The sequence below is a fragment of the Telmatherina bonti genome (assembly GCF_933228915.1).
Source record: "Telmatherina bonti genome assembly, chromosome: 12".
NCBI lineage: Eukaryota > Metazoa > Chordata > Actinopteri > Atheriniformes > Telmatherinidae > Telmatherina > Telmatherina bonti.
In genome coordinates, this window is record NC_136610.1 from 15,782,629 (window position 1) to 15,800,291 (window position 17,663).

Here is a 17,663-nt window from a genome sequence, read left to right on the forward strand (position 1 = left end):
GACAGTTGGGTCCCGTACATGCAGACTCCAACTCAGGAGATGCTCATCCCAATGGCAACATAACTAGTGGATGTCTGGAATACCCCTAACTCTAAGAGCATAACCTGGACAGTTGGGCCCCATACATCCAGACTCCAACTCAGGAAATGCTCATGTCCTGACTATAGGATTCATGAATAAGGGAGGTTTTCAGCTCAATTTTAAAGGTATGGAGGGAGTCTGCCTCCCGAACCCACGGTGGGAGCTGGTTCCATAAGAGAGAAGCCTGATAGCTAAAGGCTCTTCCTCCCATAGTACTCTTTGAGACTCTGGGAACCACACGTCTGAGAGCGAGGTGCTCTATTTGGAATATATGGAACTATAAGATCTTTTATGTACAATGGAGCTTGGTCATGGAGAGCTTTCTGTGAGGAGAATAATTTTAAATTCTATCCTGGATTTAACAGGGAGCCAGTGTAGAGAGGCTAAAACTGGTGAAATATGATCTTCCCTGCTAGTCATCATCAGAACCCTCGCTGCAGTATTTTGGATCAGCTGGAGACTTTTCAGGGCACATTTGGGACAACCCATAAATAAGGAATTGCAGTAATCCAGTCTGGAAGTAACAAAGGAATTGACTAATTTTTCTGCATCTTTCTGAGACAAGATGCCCCTAATTTTTGCAATATTACGCAGGTGAAAGACGGTGGTTCTATAAACCTGTTTTAAATGCGAGCTAAAGGACAAATCCTGGTCAAGAATAACTCCATGGTTTCTCACAGTGGTAATGGAAGCAAAATTAATGCCATCCAGATTAATTACATAGCTAGATAATTTTCTTTTAAATTTTTCAGGCCCAAAGATGGCAATCTCTGTCTTGCCTGAGTTTAAAAGGATATGTGCTGTTAAAGACTCCTTGACTAATTGACTTCTAACCTTGTGTCACCTGTAATCATGTAATGTTTACAGAGTTTAGACAAATTTGGCCAAATTTAAGGCCAAAGGAGAAAATTCAATCATCCACATCTTGATGTGTTTATAACATCTTTGTAACCTAAAGATAAGCCATAAAGGTGTTGCGCACACACACCTGGTGAAAATTGGCCTTAAATTTGGCCAAATTTGTCTAAACTCTGTAAACATTACATTATTACAGGTGACACAAGGTTAGAAGTCAATTAGTCAAGGGGTCTTTAACAACACATATCCTTTTTACAAGGACAACAGCATTTAAGCAACTGCCTACGTGGTGATAGTAGTCAAGGGGTCTGTGAAAAAGAATTTCCCATTGAGGACAATAACCTCTAAGAACAAGAAAGGCATGCTGCCAGCATGAATGGTTGCAACCACAACATGTTGAACGTCCTGCACACACACACCAGGTGTAAAATTATTGCTACCATTGTAGTGTTGAGTGGTCATGTGGCAGCTTATCCATTTTCGTAGTTAGCGGTCTATAATATCTCTGATACTGCAGCAGACACAGTCTGTGACGTCATCAGTTCTGTCGTTGCTAGGCTACCAAAATTGAATGATAACGCATTCATTGTTATTTCTAGAGGATTCAGCAAAGTTTCCCCTCTGCAGCCATACCAACATTACAACAATTTTTGACCTGCTCCAGCAGAAAAATAAGATGTTACAGTACTTTATGCAGACATTAATAATGTATACAGCCCCACCTCCTGACATCCCCCCAATCACCGCTCTGCGAGTCAGCCAGCTGTCCAGCAATGTTGTGCTCATGTTAATGATTGGTTTTAATATGCACACCAACAATTCCAGTCCAAAATAAATCAATAAATAAATATAAATAAAATATAAATAAAACCAACAAAAAAACAAAAAAGCAACCCCCCTTTCCCCCAAATAACAAAACTAAACTAAACTAAACAAACAACAACAACCAAAATTGACAACATCAAGCAGGTAAGATCCATAGGGTGTTAACTGGGTGGGTCTCTGAGGCAGTGTCCCTTCTGGAATGCTTGCACAGTGCAGGACAGACAGTACAATGAATGAATGAATGAATAGAAATAAAAAAAATCTATTATAACCGCTAAACTTAGCTTATAGGACATGGGCAGTATTTTGGAATTGGGGAACTGGGACAGTAGCCCTTGAGCCACTGAGCTGCCCATCCCTGGTCTATTCTAATACCTCACACATAAACTATAGATGTTAGGGTTAATCTTGCTTCAAATGTAATAAACTGTCACAAACTATGGATCCTGCAGTTTGGTTTCACATTGCACAAACAGATCCAGTGCCTGTAAGAAGTGCTGATATGCACACCTTGTAGAGACCCAGCCATATTCAAATTGTTTTATTTCATTAATAGCTAAATCTGTCACGGTGGCTGTAGTGATGTGGACCCAAATGCAGGAGTCGGGAAGCCGGTATGCAGGAATCAGACATCATTTTAATCCATGCCAAAGTGAGGGCCAAAAACCAACAAATGAACCAGCAACATAAGACAAGAAGTGACGGGTATAAATACACGGAACACAGTGACAGGTGAAGTAATTAACAAAATGAAACCAGGTGAATTCAATAACAGGAAATCAATGAAGCTAAACGAGAACCGAGGGAACTAAACAGGAAACTACAAAATAAAACAGGAACCCTGAAAACAAAGCAAAGGGAGAAACCCAAATCCTGACAGTACCCTCCCCACAAGGGCCGGCCACCGGACGGCCCAAAAAGTCCAGAGTCCAGGGGCACAAGTCCAGGGGAAGAGTCCAAACGGCCCCGCTCAGGAAACAGTCTGGGGCAGCCTCGGTTCTGGAGGACGGCCGGGAGGCCCAGACGACGGGGGCAGCCTCGGCTCTGGATCCCTCACGTTGGACACCGGAGGCGGAGGAGAAGGAGCGACCTCCTCCTCGGACACAGGGGCTGGCGCTGGGGCCGGTGGAGGAGCGTCCCAACCTGGGACCCCCTCGGGAACTCGGGACGGTGGAGGAGCGTCCCAACCTGGGACCCCCTCGGGAACTCGGGACGGTGGAGGAGCGTCCCAACCTGGGACCCCCTCGGGAACTCGGGACGGTGGAGGAGCGTCCCAACCTGGGACCCCCTCGGGAACTCGGGACAGAGGAGGAGCGTCCCAACCTGGGACCCCCTCGGGAACTCGGGACAGAGGAGGAGCGTCCCAACCTGGGACCCCCTCGGGAACTCGGGACAGAGGAGGAGCGTCCCAACCTGGGACCCCCTCGGGAACTCGGGACAGAGGAGGAGCGTCCCAACCTGGGACCCCCTCGGGAACTCGGGACAGAGGAGGAGCGTCCCAACCTGGGACCCCCTCGGGAACTCGGGACAGAGGAGGAGCGTCCCAACCTGGGACCCCCTCGGGAACTCGGGACAGAGGAGGAGCGTCCCGTCCTGGGACCCCCTCGGGAACTCGGGACAGAGGAGGAGCGTCCCGTCCTGGGACCCCCTCGGGAACTCGGGACAGAGGAGGAGCGTCCCGTCCTGGGACCCCCTCGGGAACTCGGGACAGAGGAGGAGCGTCCCGTCCTGGGACCCCCTCGGGAACTCGGGACAGAGGAGGAGCGTCCCGTCCTGGGACCCCCTCGGGAACTCGGGACAGAGGAGGAGCGTCCCGTCCTGGGACCCCCTCGGGAACTCGGGACAGAGGAGGAGCGTCCCGTCCTGGGACCCCCTCGGGAACATGGAGCAAGGGAGGAGCGTCCCGTCCTGGGACCCCCTCGGGAACATGGAGCAAGGGAGGAGCGTCCCATCCTGGGACCCCCTCGGGAACATGGAGCAAGGGAGGAGCGTCCCATCCTGGGACCCCCTCGGGAACATGGAGCAAGGGAGGAGCGTCCCATCCTGGGACCCCCTCGGGAACATGGAGCAAGGGAGGAGCGTCCCATCCTGGGACCCCCTCGGGAACATGGAGCAAGGGAGGAGCGTCCCATCCTGGGACCCCCTCGGGAACATGGAGCAAGGGAGGAGCGTCCCATCCTGGGACCCCCTCGGGAACATGGAGCAAGGGAGGAGCGTCCCATCCTGGGACCCCCTCGGGAACATGGAGCAAGGGAGGAGCGTCCCATCCTGGGACCCCCTCGGGAACATGGAGCAAGGGAGGAGCGTCCCATCCTGGGACCCCCTCGGGAACATGGAGCAAGGGAGGAGCGTCCCATCCTGGGACCCCCTCGGGAACATGGAGCAAGGGAGGAGCGTCCCATCCTGGGACCCCCTCGGGAACATGGAGCAAGGGAGGAGCGTCCCATCCTGGGACCCCCTCGGGAACATGGAGCAAGGGAGGAGCGTCCCATCCTGGGACCCCCTCGGGAACATGGAGCAAGGGAGGAGCGTCCCATCCTGGGACCCCCTCGGGAACATGGAGCAAGGGAGGAGCGTCCCATCCTGGGACCCCCTCGGGAACATGGAGCAAGGGAGGAGCGTCCCATCCTGGGACCCCCTCGGGAACATGGAGCAAGGGAGGTGGACGAGCTCTGGGCGCTGGCGTGGGAGCCTGCAGCGCCGGAGACGTGGACCCGGGCGCTGGCGTGGGAGCCTGCAGCGCCGGAGACGTGGACCCGGGCGCTGGCGTGGGAGCCTGCAGCGCCGGAGACGTGGACCCGGGCGCTGGCGTGGGAGCCTGCAGCGCCGGAGACGTGGACCCGGGCGCTGGCGTGGGAGCCTGCAGCGCCGGAGACGTGGACCCGGGCGCTGGCGTGGGAGCCTGCAGCGCCGGAGACGTGGACCCGGGCGCTGGCGTGGGAGCCTGCAGCGCCGGAGACGTGGACCCGGGCGCTGGCGTGGGAGCCTGCAGCGCCGGACGGGCTCTGGGCGCCGGCGTGGGAGCCTGCAGCGCCGGACGGGTTCTGGGCGCTGGCGTGGGAGCCTGCAGCGCCGGAGACGTGGACCCTGGCGCTGGAGCCTGCAGCGCCGGAGACGTGGACCTGGGCGCTGGCGTGGGAACCTGCAGCGCCGGAGACGTGGACCTGGGCGCTGGCGTGGGAACCTGCAGCGCCGGAGACGTGGACCTGGGCGCTGGCGTGGGAACCTGCAGCGCCGGAGACGTGGACCTGGGCGCTGGCGTGGGAGCCCGCAGCGCCGGACAGGCTCTGGGCGCTGGCGTGGGAGCCTGCAGCGCCGGAGACGTGGACCGTAGAGCTGGTGGCTTGATAGCCAGTCTGGTTCCCCAGAACCGCGACCGGACCTCCCTCTCCACCAGCACAGGAGCTGGTCCCAGCCCAAGCAAAATACCCACCAGTTCGTCACAGGTCATGGTCTCTGGTGGTCTCTGCTTATGGCGCCTGGAGTGTCCCTTTCTCCTCTCCTGCTGGGTCCTGGGTGGCTGGTTCATTATGTCACAGTGGCTGTAGTGATGTGGACCCAAATGCAGGAGTCGGGAAGCCGGTATGCAGGAATCAGACATCATTTTAATCCATGCCAAAGTGAGGGCCAAAAACCAACAAATGAACCAGCAACATAAGACAAGAAGTGAGTGGTATAAATACACGGAACACAATGACAGGTGAAGTAATTAACAAAATGAAACCAGGTGAATTCAATAACAGGAAATCAATGAAGCTAAACGAGAACCGAGGGAACTAAACAGGAAACTACAAAATAAAACAGGAACCCTGAAAACAAAGCAAAGTGAGAAACCCAAATCCTGACAAAATCATGGTAACACTCACTTCCCGGCATTATCAACCCCAAGAAGCCAACTGTGTTTCATATTATCCTGCTACCAAAGCTATGCACAAGGATGCTTTGCATGTTGTGGTATAACTTAAGAGCAAAACTACAGCTGGGGAGTCATACTTATTTATTGTCACACATCATCAGTCTTCCATGGTTCTTGTAACTTCTACCATTGCATTGAACTGTTGAATTTTCACAATAGTCACATAAACTTTGGCCAAAGCTCAGTGATTGCAAAACATTACAGAAACCTAAGTTGTTGATTTGATTGGTCATTTCCTGAGTAAAAAAAAAACCCCAAAAACTTCACAAATAAAAAAGTAAACAAACTGCATTTACATCATAAATCCCTAAGTATGTCCCATCTCTTTTTTCTTTTTGTAGTCAAGTTATTGAGTTTGGAGCCTTTCTCTGAATATGACCTTGGTTTTTTTACATTACCTGTGGTAAATTAAAGCTGGAAGGGATGAATTGTCATGTATTTGACAAAAGCATTACATTATTTTGAAAATACTATCTACTGCTCTGAATGGATGCACAGATCTGCCGTGCATCTGGCATTCATGTGTGTCTGTATTGTTATTAAAGAAGGAACAATCACTGGATTTCCAGAATTAATATTGTAACTGGAGGAATTGACAATATTTTGATTAATGGTGTCATAACCTGATCTTTTCATATGCCCACTGTCCTCTAACTATTTTTAAATAAGTGTTTGAAAACTTATTAAACCAAAGAAAATTTAAAAAGTGCTTTTTTTGACCCTTTATTCATAACAAAACTTTTCTCGCAAGAATTCATGCAAGATTTTTATCAACCTAGATATCGATTAAAATAATGTTCATGAGGTGCTCACTGATTGATCGCTGGAAGTCCAGAGTCATGAAGGGGGGTGAGGCCAGTAGTCTCGATGATAAAAACATTAGCGGCTAGTGATGGCAAGCTAACTTGATAAGCAGCAGCTTTCTAAATTCAGCATTGATGTCTGAACCGGACTCTGAGCCTAAGAGAGAAGATACCGAGATGGTGGAAGGAGCATGTTTACAACAAACTGTCTCTGAATGGTAAAGTTGTCATTTTTAATGTCTGCTCACCTTGCCTGTTCAGATAGCGTGTTGACAACGAGGCATGTCGTTCATGTTAATATGTCCCAATTTTATTCTGTGTTGGACCGTTTTTTAAACAATACATTTTTTTGTTTTTGTATTTTTTAAAAAGTTCCGAAGTTACAGATGTAAAAAATTAAATGGATGTTGACTGAACCGGTCGGTACGTTCAGTGTCCAGCTGCCGGCTGGTCTGCACCCTGCACACACACATTTTAACAACATGGATTTCACGAAGCAGCGCTTTTTATTGAGGTTGTATTCACCGTAAAGTGTTTTTTTAAATTAATTAGCTTATTTAGATTTTCTGTTTTAGCCAGGAATGTGAAAAATGTCAACATGACATATGTCTGGTCGATGCAACCACTGATGTGGGCTGCTGTGTTACTGTACAGATAAATAACATGAAGCCAAATACCTTGTATCATTGATCAGGATTCCTGCTGACTAATATCTCGTGTTTTATATATTCCAGCATCACTTACCATCTATTATGTTGGTCTAATTGTTTGTTAAGCTGCACATGCCAACAGAAATAGACAGCAAGATATTATTACTGTGCTTAGAAAATAAAATTTCTCTTTTCAGTTCCTTAGGTGCCAAGAAGGATAAAGCAGGTCGAACTCCTCCGTGTCTGACCCAACATCCTGGCGTGGAACTAGTCTGCTTCAATGCTTTTTCATTACAAAATGCAGGAAACATTTATAAGCAGGATTATGTACATTTACCTGTCGGAGGGAATGAGAGGCAAGTTTCTTTTCAATGCCCAAAAATTCAGAAATAAAGCTAATCAAATGGCAAATAACTGTAAAAGGTGATTATATATGTTCTTGCCATTTCATATTACATATAACAAATAGTAACTTTGCTGCAGTCACTTAGGACAATAGCAACTGAATTAAAGTAAATACACAACTTTACCATATACACATTTATGCATCTGACTTCTGAAAGTAAAATGTAAAGCTGAAGTAAAAAAATACAGTTCTTTAAAACACAATATCTTATTAATGTACAGAAATAAAATCAATGCTCATTTTCAATGTAATAAAATAAAAATGATCATTTTTACTCTTTGTTATTGATTCTGTTAACACAGTAGCTGAGTTTTCTGGGTTTTATGTGGACTCTTGTGGTTCTGGAGCCGGATGAGCAAGCCACCACAGCACTGTCTTCATCATCATCATCCTCCTCCAGACTGGCTGAGATGTTACCTTCACTGCTGTCGTCTGGGTTCCTTTTCTGCACAGAACCAGATACTGACATCAGAACAAGCAATAAAAGTGCCTCTTAGCTTCCATTAAGAATGTATATGTGTTTGATTTATTATCATTTTATGTATGTAAAATGAATCAAACAAACAACAAACCTGTATTTCTGAAGAGAGGGTTGAAAGTCCTTGATGACAGCTGTGTTCCAGTTGTTGCCTGCATTGTAGGGTCAGTCTGCTCCAACACCGACTTTTAGACATCAGTAGACCGCTGGTGCTGCGCATGGCGTGAGATGTGCTGGACTAAAATCTGCAAATACAAGTTATAAAATAAAAATATCAGATCATCACATAAATAGATTGTAGGTGTAAATAGCTGCAGTTTAAGAGTAATCAAATATTGTAATACAAATGGATCAAATCAAACTTTATAAAGCACTTTCATGTCAAAGGCAACACAAAGTGCATACTTTTTAAAAAAAAAAAACCTTATTCAATAAAACAGGTTTTCACACACCAAAATATTAACATAGAATATTAAAAACACACTCATTTCATTTCACACAGTTATACACAGACACAACCTCTGTGTCTTCACTGCATGTAGATAAAAATAAAACATATCTTTTAGATATATCATACCAGGAGTCAGACCTCCATTTCCACAGAGGCTGCAGATATTGATCCTGCACAGCTCCCGTTTTACAAACATGACGTGAAGATGTCAGAAATAACAAGTTTGCATTCTGGTTCGGTGAATAAATCCGTTGATGGAAATAAAAAGGCAGTAGAACATCACTTGAAGAAAAGAAATAAGAAAAAACTAATACATATCCTTCCTGCCGATATCCAACAGGTGCCAATATCAGACTACATGATGGTCACCTTGTTAAATTATCATTATGATTATTACAACTGCCATGTCATGGTGGGGAGTGTAACGCTACATCCATCATGAATACTGTACTGACTGTGTGGTAGCAGGTGTGAAAAATAATAAATAGAGAAGTCATTTACAAACATTTACATGGCAGAGCATAGGATAGATATAAGAAAATAAAACCTGGGGCTCATTTGTACGCCACTGGAAGTTAAACCTTCAGGCTCGTCTCGTAGCATTAGCATTAGCATTATCTGCATCAGCTTAAGACATGTCTCAGTCACAACAAAGCAGAACTTTATGGCAGTAGAAACACTTACCGACTGCATTGATGGTGAGCTGCTTAAAGTTGCAATGCCCCTCTTTCCAACCGGGTTGATGCCATCTTCACCTGGTATTTTTCCAAAAGTTAGCAAAATGTTTGGCACAAACAGAGGCCGCAGCCAGCAGAGATGCAGGTGAATTATCAGCAAAAAATAATGTGATCCATTTGTCCATGGTAGTTTGGTCTGCTAATGAAGGGAGAGCAAAAAACCTTCTGATGTTGGTTTTGGTAACAGACAACCGAGCAGTGGACATGATCGCTGCTTTCACATCTTCATACAGCTTGTTGCTAATAGCAACTGAGGCAGGCCCAGCAGGTGGATTTAGGCATGGAAAAGGGGCTGGTTAATGCAAATAGCTCCCCAGGATTACGACATAATGGGGAGAAAATGAAAAAAACCCGTTTGCAAGACTTCAGCCTTGTGGGCAGTTTTATTGTGAACAAACCTCAAAGACGGAAAAACCCGACCGTCTTCAAAAGAAAGGCTTCCGGGGTTGTTAGCACTTTCGCCCGACACTTATACGCACATCTTAACTCAAAAAAGTGCAATTTCCAGGTGATGACTCCTTTAAATGTTAAACTTCAGCTGACAATATCGGCTTCCGCCACATAAAAATTCATATCGGATAAAACTCTAACAAAAACTTTCATCTGTAACCTTAAGCCTTTATCTTCAAATACAAGAAACTTACATTGATAATTACAGTATGAATGGCATAACATTAAAGACCACTAAAAAAAATTTGACTGATATCCAAGAAACTTTAGGACATATATAGCATTATTGGCATGACAGATTTTTAACTGGTGATGGTCGTGATGAAGATGCTATACCAGTCTGTTATGGTGAAGAAAGAGCTGAGCCAAAAGGCGAAGCTCTGAATTTACTGTTTTTTCCATGTTTCTACCCTCACCTGTGGCCATGAAATGTGGGTAGTGACCGAAAGAATGACTTCGGAAATTCAAGTGGCTGAAATGAGTTTCCACAGCAGGGTAGCTGGGCTGTCCTTTACAGATTAGGTGAGAAGTTCAGTCACATGGGATGGACTTAGAGTAGAACTGCTGCTCCTCTGCATCAAGAGGAACTCAATGTTGAAGTGTTCCAGGTACTTTCCACCAAGAGGATACCCCAAGAACAGATCCAGGACAGTTTGGTGTGACTGAATCTCTCGACTTGTCTCGAAACGCTTTACAACAGGGGTGGGCAACTCTGGACTTTGAGGGCTGCAGTCCTGGAAGTGTTTGGAGTTTCCCTGCCGCAAAAAGCCTGAACCACATCAGACTTAATTAGCAGACTGGTGCAGAATTTGACTTTAAGATCTGCACCAGTCTACTAATTAGAGTTGCCCACCCGTGCTTTAGGATTACCCTGGATTAGTTGAAAAATACCACTGGGAAAGAGGGAAGTCTGGTCTTACCTGCTTGGGTAGGTGCCCCTCGCAACCAAGAAAAAATCCATCCATGGAGGAAAATGGATGGATGGTTGGTGATGCCTCATCTTTTGAAGCTGTAACAACATGAACTAGAGCTTCAGTTTCTAATGTAAGACAAAAAAAAAAACCCCAAACTCATTAAAAAATCTTACAGCCATGTTTCCACTTCATCTCCTCCGATCCTCAGTTCTTTCTATTTCACAGTCAGTTACCTTGAACTCACTAACTTACAAAACTGCATTCCTAAGGATAGATAAAGGGATGAAAACACATACTGTGGATCGAGCCGTAATTCATGGCAATCGCAACAGCAATAAAGGTTTTAGACGATGTTGCTTCAATACAATACATGAATTAAGATTTTTTTTCTTAATGTCCTAGTATCAACCCTCCTGTTTTATTGGAAAAATAAAATGCTTTTCCCCCCATATTTGGAAAAATTTGTTTGCCAGTATTCTTTGTCAGATTGAAAACATTAATTTTATATCTTTATAGATGTTTGTATTCCCTCTTTTATATTTTAGCAACCAAACCATGTATACTGCCTTCCAAAATCCTTTCCAGCTTAGTCAATGATGCAGGTAATATTTCCTTTGGTATTTAAATTCTAAGTAATACATAGCACCGAAACAACACAAACCATTGTCAGTGGCTGAGACTATTTCTCTATTCAGCTCCTGTTTTTGTTTAAAGCTTACATGAAATCTTCTTCTTATGAAGAGGTATTCTTACAGAACTAACTAATAAATTGTTTAATACAAACAGAAGATGATCAATTCAATCCCAACAAAAGAACGCTTTGCTTGATCTTAAACCTAATCGAGTAGCTGTTGTGTGTGAACTCTAACCAGGCTTCAGCCATTGCTTAGGAAGAGAAGAAAACTGTTTTATTTTTAGCAGTGATATCTAAGACTCTCAGAAGGCAATGAAAAATAATCCTCCGGACAAAGTGCTTGCTTTGATCTCCTCGACAAAGAAATCTGCCCCGCCTTCAAAGGACCTTCCGCTATTAGCACACAGCGGCTAGGAGAAAAATCCAGCTGTGAGTGAATGAGTAAAACAACTGTGCCTGACACCATCCTTGCCTTCATAAAAGCATATGCCAGTCAGGTGGTTAAAGCTATTCCTGACCATTTAATAGTTTAAGTTGGACAGGGATGTTTCTACCTGCTCCAAGTCTCTAATCATGGTCCCGATTCTTAAAAGCCATGCATATTCTGATCTGAGTAACCATTCCCTTGTGGTGCTACCTACACTCTGGCAAAGTGCTTTGTCAAATCTGTTACAACATCTCAATCAGGTTTATTTTCAATAATGATTTCCATAATGACATGCATTGAGGACAACTGTTCCAAATCAAAATTTCATATCAATATGACCAGACAGGAAAGAACTTTGACAAATTTTTTAAAGCAAAATTATAGATATTACACAAATGTTCCTTAATCACAGTAGAGGAAATCCAGTTCATCAACTTACTTACAATATAAATGCTTTAACTAGCACAAACTGTGTAAAATGGTACGAAACAAATAAAAATAAATATTGTTAAGCTGAAACCTCATGTCATCCTGTCTGTCCGCAGGTCTTCCATCTCCTTCTGATCCTCTCTCATTACTGCCTGTCATGACCAAATTAAGATATCAATATCACTTTAGACAAAATGTTCCCATTAAATTTTTTTACTTAAAACCTAGTAATAGACTATTTCATGTCATACATAATAATACTTATGGTTATAATTATAACAATGATAAATTATATATACATTTATTTACATTTTTTTTCATTGATTTTTATTCTCTCTTTATATCATTGTCTTACCTAATTTTATGAACATTTTTTTCCCAAAACATTTTTGAGTTTTAACAGTTTAAACAAACACAGCACAATTATTAGTTGTAACAGTGTTAGTATTGCTTAATGACACCGTGTTAAATCAAATTAAAATAATAATTATAATCTAACAAAAGGAAACAAAAGAAAAAAGAAAGAAAACCCTGACCAAGTGCCCCACATATAGTTTTGGTCAAAATGCGACTTGTCTTAATCTATAAGTTATCTACATAATGATATATGAAATACAGCAGTGAAACTACATTAGCAACTGCAGTACATGCCTCTCATTGTTCATGTGTACCATTCTCCAGCATGCTCAGATCTTTAACATGTTCAACAAAGGGATTCCAGATACATTCGAACAAACCTTGTTTTCCTTTCAGTGTATATGTATTCTTTTCCAGAGGGACAACAGTTAGCATCTGTCGAATCCATTGGCTGATCGTCGGTCTATGTGTCATCTTCCAAAATAACATTCAATATACATTTATTTGCATTGAACAGACTTAAGTTTATAAATGTTTGTTTGTTTTTAGAGTATTTGTGATTTTCAGGGTATATTCCCAAAAAAAAAACCCAATTTTGGTTTCAATTTTATTTGTTTGGAAATGATTTCCTCAGTTACACATTTGACCTCTTTCCAAAACAGCATGATTTTGCTGCAATACAACATGCAGTGAGCGACAGTCCCTTTATCTTTTACACATTTTGGGCATATGTCAGGTATCTCTTTATTGTACCTGTTGACATCTACTGGTGTTATATAAACCCTCATTAACCATTTAAATTGAATCATTTTAAGACCCGTGTTAATAAAGCTTGTGTGGGCCAACACACATGCTACTCTCCAATCATCTTCAGATATCTCTAACAGCAAATATTCCTTCCAAGCCATAAGTGTATCACAAGACCTCTCAGAGGTATGCAACAATATTGAATAATAAAACTCAGATATGATATCTTTCTTCAGACTCATCTTACAAAGTTCCTGAGTTGAAGATACTTGAAAAAAATGTTTCCTATCCAAGTGAAATTTGTTTTGAAGATCCTGAAAATTCATTAATATATCAGAATCTGGTAAATAAAGATTTTGGATAATTTGGATTCCCCTGTGTTTCCATACTTTAAACATTGCATCGACTCTGCCAGGTGTAAATAGGTGATTACCCCATATTGGACTGAACTGAGACAGCCCATTTGGTTAATTTAAAAGCTTCTTTACATCTCTCCATACTCGTGTTCTTAAGAAATGGGTTTTCAGTTGTTTTCAGCAATTTAACTGTTGTATTTGAGTACAAATATGAGGGTAGAGTCAGATTTAGTCCTTGAGTCTCCATGTCAGTCCAGTGTGGAGAGTGCTTAGTATAGTAAAACATCATGGACCTCAACTGCACTGCATAATAATTCAGAAGAAAATTTGGACATTTCAATCCACAACGTTCATAAGGAAGGTACAATAAAGATAAACAAAGTCTTGGCTTCTTATTGTTCCATACAATATATGTTATCTTCTTTATTTGTGAAAAGAATTCAGGAGGTGGTGGAGGGGCAATGTTTACAAAGAAGACAAGGTTCCCCATTATCACCTTTACTGTTCACCCTAGCAATAGAACCATTTGCTATCGCAGTATATCGCAGATCTCAAACAAGTAGTTGAGACCAATTACAGACTCATAACAAATTAAATTGATAGATTAATCGAGAGATGGATGACTTTGCCAATATCTATGTTGGGGAGAATAAATACAGTGAAAATTAATATACTGCTAAAATTCTTGGTAACACTTTATAATAAGGTTCTGTTGTAAGTCATTTGTAAGAGATTATTTAATGATTAACTAATCATTAATAAGGCTTTACAATGCATTAATAAATCATTAGAACATAATATGGTAATATTTAATGTGTGTTTAGTAGATCAACTCTAAATCTTTTACAAATGATTATATAATGATAAACTAATCATTTACAAAACATGACAATATATGCATGAATGATTAGTAAAAAGTATATTACTGATTTAATAATTCATTTGTACCTGTAGTAGTAAGTGTAGTCGTAACTAGTCAGCTGATCTGTAAAAAGGCACAAAATGCAATGTGAACTGAGGTTCTGTTGTAAGTCATTTGTAAGAAATTATTTAATGATAAACTAATCATTAATAAAACTTAAGAATGAATTAAAAATCATTATAATATAATATGGTAATATTTAATGTATGTTTAGTAGATTGATTCTAAATCATTTACAAATGATTATATGATGATAAATTAATCTTTTACAAAACATGACGACATATTAATGAATGATTAGTAAATAATATATTAATAATTCATTTGTATCTGTACTTTTAAATATAGTAGTTAGTAGAAAGCTGATCTGTAAAAAGCACAAAATACAAGTATATGAACTGAGGGTCTGTTGTAAGTCATTTGTAAGAGATTATTTAATAATGAACTAATCATTAATAAAACTTTACAATGTATTAAAAAATCATTAGAACATATTATGGTCATATTTAATGTGTGTTTAGTAGATTAACTCCAAATCATTTACAAATGACTATATGATAAACTAATAATTTACAAAAATATTCATGAATTAGTAAATAATATACTACTGATTCAATAATTCATTTGTAGCTGTACGTTTAAGTAAAGTAGTTTGTAGAATGCTGATCTGTAAAAAGCACAAAATGCAAGTATGTGAACTGGTGTTATGTTCCACAGATCCCACCAGGTGTGCACATCAAGTGTCACAGAATGTGTCAAGAACCACTCTAGTGAGCCCTACACATTAGTTCACATTGTGAACTAATGTGTAGGCGTTATAGATTATGCGTAACTATATTAATAAATCATATTTAGATCTCTCTGCATCCCCCAATCTAAAGTGTAACCAACTCATATTTTATTCATGTGTTTTTTGATGGTAGATATTTCTTACCTGTTACAAATGATCTGTAACGAATGTGTAAGAAACAGTGTACAATACCGGAAAATGATGCTTAAAGGTAGCATTTATTTAAACACAAATATAATAAAATAACATTTCTTCTGTAGACATACTACAAAATTATACTCATGCTGCTTGCAATGGACAGGTTTGCAAAAATTAGTACAAAAAATAATTACACATATGTATATCAGAACTATACATAGAACATTGCCAAACTGGCATAGCATCCTGCTCTTTACTTTCTCTTCGTAATGGGGAGAAGCTTTCCATTTTTTTTCAAATTTTCGACCGCAGACAAAAGTGCAGGGTCATCGCTTAACACATCCGAACACTTTTGGATAAAGGTCTGCAATTTCTGGCCTCTTGAGTAGCCTCGTAGGAGTTCTTCATACTTTGCTTGGGAAACTATTGCAAGTTCAGCAATGGCAGCACTGGCAACCACTGTATTCCTGTCCACTCCAACAGCGTTGTAGGAGGACCTCAAGTTCTTTCCTTGTCTGAACTGATGTAAGACTTTCTTGTATCTTCTCAACACCTGATTTGGATTTACAGCTGCAAAAAACAAACAAAAAAACCCACATAATTAACTAAGTTATGAAAATATGACTGTCTTGCCTTTTTTCCTCCTATTGTTCTTGCAAATGTCTTGTGACATATAATGCATGTTTGTAAATGTGGCTTACATTGCACTCCTTATTAATGTAATTAATTAATTACTATTTTTCTAAATAACAAACATCAAAAACAGATTAATATCAAAAACATCATATACAGTATTACCACTTCATCAATATTGCTTTATTCTTGTTTAAAATCAACCATACTTTTTAATCTTTCTGAACGGTTCCTTTTTCAATGTTGCACATCCTAAAACAAAAACATACCCTGGAAAAGACTGAGATTCCAAATATCTGAATCTTCCTTTAAACATACAACCCATAGGTACAGAAGCAAAACCAGCTATAAACCTGTTTTTTCTGTGAACTGTACTGTTAACAAAAAAGGAATATTTTTGTCAGTTTTTTTTTAGCCTTTTGTCCTGTGTACTGCAGGCTTCCTTATGTCTGAGTCTGGACATCACTTTGGAAGAAGTTATCTATGGTTACCTTCTATAAATTCAGCCATATAAATAAATTGCTCCCAGTAAATTTTAATGTCTAATCTAACCATCAATCCACTGCTCAGCTGAAGACCTTAAAACGTACCACCACTCACCTCTCTTTACAAACTTAGTTTCCTTGACTTTCTTCTTCTTATCTTTTTTCTTCTTCCTCTTCTGCATCCTCTTTTTTTTGTACTTCTTTTTTGCATTCTTTCTCTGATCATCAGAAGATGAGGAGAAAGAGGAGAAGGAAGAGGAGGCAGAAGAGGAGGAAGATGTAGAGGAGTAGGATGCCGCTTCCTTGAATGACTGATGAGTTAGAGCAGTCTGAGTCATGTAAGTCAGCTGAAACATCTATGCCAGCACTACTGTTCTTCTTGTCTAAAGCAGGAAAGAGAGTGAGATACAGGGCAAATTTAGTACAGACACATAACAGAAATACAGTTATAACCTATATAAGTTTACATAGAGATAAGCATTAATAAAATATTTAACAGTAAAAATGTGGTACAATCTAAAAAGTAATAATTGTGTTTGCTGTCAGTTTATAATGTTTCCTTTGCTTGAATAGCAAGCTAATAGCCATGTAAATTATGGTCAGTTCCAATACCCGATAGTTAAGGCATTTTCTGGACACTCTTGAGAATGATGTTCAGTAATTTTTTAATGACAGTGTAGATGTTACTAAAATAGCAAATACAAGCAAAAATATTTTAAAATATTTAACCAGATACATTTAAGTATATTAACTTTACCAAATCAGCCTAACAATTATTTTATTTAATTTTACACATTTATAGTTCCAACTAATGTGATTGAAAATGTCTTACATTTGGACAACTGCTTCAGGAGGGAGTCTCTTTCATCTGTCAACTCTGCAATTTTCTTAGACTGAAGTTCTTCTTTTTTCTTTGCCTTACTGAGTTGTGTCTGCCTTCTCTTTGCTAACAGCTCAGCTGTTGGAGATTGTGTCACTCCTGAAATGATATGGAAAGTTGTTAACAGGATGTTTTTATGTTAATTTGTCAAACAAAATAAGAAATAAAATAATCAAATTAGTTCTAAATGTCTACAGTAAATGTCTACAGTACATACACACACACACATATACATACATACATACATACACACACATATATATATATATATATATATATATATATATATATATATA